Source organism: Terrapene carolina, unplaced genomic scaffold (genome assembly GCF_002925995.2).
Source record: "Terrapene carolina triunguis isolate 2854851 unplaced genomic scaffold, T_m_triunguis-2.0 Scaffold132, whole genome shotgun sequence".
Classification (NCBI taxonomy): Eukaryota; Metazoa; Chordata; order Testudines; family Emydidae; genus Terrapene; species Terrapene triunguis.
The window spans coordinates 17,763,705-17,766,461 of NW_020664483.1; positions in this window are offsets into that span (position 1 = coordinate 17,763,705).

Genomic DNA, 2,757 nt, shown 5'->3' on the forward strand with positions numbered 1-2,757 from the left:
CACACACACACACACACACACACACACACGTTTCATTTAAAGGAATTTTTGCTGTTGTCTTATTATAATGCTATGGAGTATATGTCATAAGCTCCTTTTCCATAGCAGATTGTTGCTTTGCAGCTTATTGTAGACAAAGAATCTTTAAATGTATACAGTGGGCCAGATTCTAGTTACCCTACAAAAAGCAGTGGGGCTTCTCTTAGGTAAATGAGTCCAGCTGAGTGCAATGTGTGCTCAGGGCTGGCTCCAGGCACCAGCCCACCAAGCTTGTGCTTGGGGCGGCACCTGGAGGGGAGCGGCGCGGCGCTCCGGCCGCCGGGGAGAGCGGGGCCACGGCCGGGCTCGCCGCCCTCCCCCTGGCGCTCTGGCCGCCCTCCCCCCCGGTGCCGGGGGGAGAGCGGAGCCCCCGCCAGGGCTCGCCACCCCCCTCCCAGGGCTCCGGCCGCCCTCCCCCTGGCCGCCGGGGGGAGAGCGGAGCCCCCGCCGGGGCTTGCCGCCCTCCTCCCAGGGCTCCGGCCGCCCTTCCCCCCGGCGCCCTCCCCCCGGCCGCCAGTGGGAGAGCGGAGCCCCCGCCGGGGTCGCCGCCCTCCCCCTGGGGCTCCGGCCGCCCTTCCGGCCTGGGGCGGCAAAAAAGCCAGAGCCGGCCCGGTGTGTGCTAGTGAAACATATTTTGACTCAGTATGGGGGAAAGTCTTCCCTGTGTAGAGGCCTAAGCACAAAGCCCTTCCACCACATAAACCCCCCAAAATAGGGCTGAAGTGGATTTAAGTGGTGCACAGAGCTTGTGCTGTCACCATGCACAGGGGTGACTTTCAACCTGTGATTAAAATAAATTTGGTTTTGAGGCCTTCCTATATTATAAAAATTCCAAGTGAAATAAGCTCTGTGCCCCATGTTGTGGGGGAAGCAGTATACTGTACTTCAACAGAACGTAATGCACTTTGGTGTTAAATAAGGGCTGAAGCCTGTGAAGTGTTGAACTCCCTGAACCCCACTGACATTAGCAGAAGCTGAGGCCATGCAGGGCTGGGTCCTAAGTTCACAGGTATGCGTTCCACAGACCTACCAGTCATGCAATAAAGCGGCCACAAGGGAAGAATGGTATGGTGACCACCAGCACTGTAGATAGCTGTGTAGAAGAGAAAGCCACAATCTGACAGCCCAGGGCTTGTAAATTGTGCATAAATAGCAAGAATTATCTCTGTTCTTTCTAACAACTATTGTGGAAGGGATATTAAACCTCAGGGGTTAAGCCAGTCTCTTAACTGAGAACGAGACCCATGTTTTACTCTGTTCTGGCTCCCATGACAATGGGAATTGAGTAAATGAATTTCCCGGGATCATTTAGCACTCCAGTCATGTTGGAGTCTGGTGGCACCTTAAAGACTAACAGATTTATTTGGGCATAAGCTTTCCTGGGTAAAAACCTCACTTCTTCGGATGCATAGACTGAAAGTTACAGATGCAGGCATTATATACTGACACATGGAGAGCAGGGAGTTACTTCGCAAGTGGAGAACCAGTGTTGACAGGGCCAATTCAGTCAGGGTGGATGTAGTCCACTCCCAATAATAGATGAGGAGGTGTCAATTCCAGGAGAGGAAAAGCTGCTTCTGTAATGAGCCAGCCACTCCCAGTCCCTATTCAAACCCAGATTAATGGTGTTGAATTTGCAAATGAATTTTAGTTCTGCTGTTTCCCTTTGAAGTCTGTTTCTGAAGTTTTTTTGTTCAATGAGTCATGTTGGGTGGCTACATAGCTGGGTTTCTAATAACATGTGATTCCTGTCCTATAGGAATAAAAGGGTACTAAAAACAGGAAAACCCCAAGGAAAGACAAAGGTTTCTTGTGGATCAAAATGGCTATTTGCGGTTGTTTTTTTGTTTGTTCTGCATTCTGAAAAGCTGAATGCCACTTCCACTTTCAGTCCAGCGGGATCTAATGAAGGCTGGTTGTTCACAGGACAAGACGTACTGTGTCTCACAGCACTGTTGATCATTCAGGCCCTGACGCAGAAAAGCACGTAAGCAGGTGCTTAACTTTAAGCCTTTACTTAACACCCCTTGAAGTCAATGGGACTCAAACATATGTTTACCTTTGACCATGAGCTTACGCTCTTTCCTGAATTGGGGCCTCAATTGACAGTGCTCCATTGTATAACACACCTAACAGCTAAAACATTGCTGAACAGCTTTAGTTTTACTGCCTTTATGCTGGGATGCCTTTCTTTGATGCAGATATTTATCTCCTGTGTGTTAAACATACCTGAGATGTGATTTACCTTATCAGGCCTGCATTATTATGAGTAGAGCATTTTGAAGTGGTTTCACTGAATACATGTCACATCCCCCATGACTTCTGATAGGCAATGATGATAGGACCTGCCAGTTTACAACATCTCTTTATTTTACTCAGATTATAAAACATCATCACAGGGCTTTATATTTTAACAACATTCACCTGTTTTAAATTGAGAACTGAATTAGTTCCTCTGTTATAAATGCTAATAAATTAATTTTATTTTGCATCCGCAATACCATAAAAACTTATTCTAACTGGACATTTTTCAGTGCTTACCCTGATGCAAAAATTCTGAAGAGTTTGAAGTCTAGCTATATATATATATATTGTATATACACTTATTTTATATATACGCATATCAAAACTCATAATTTCTGTTAATCACCCCTTACAGTCATCTTGCACTTAATAATTTAAGTCAATATTATGAAAATATGAACACCCATTAAGTTA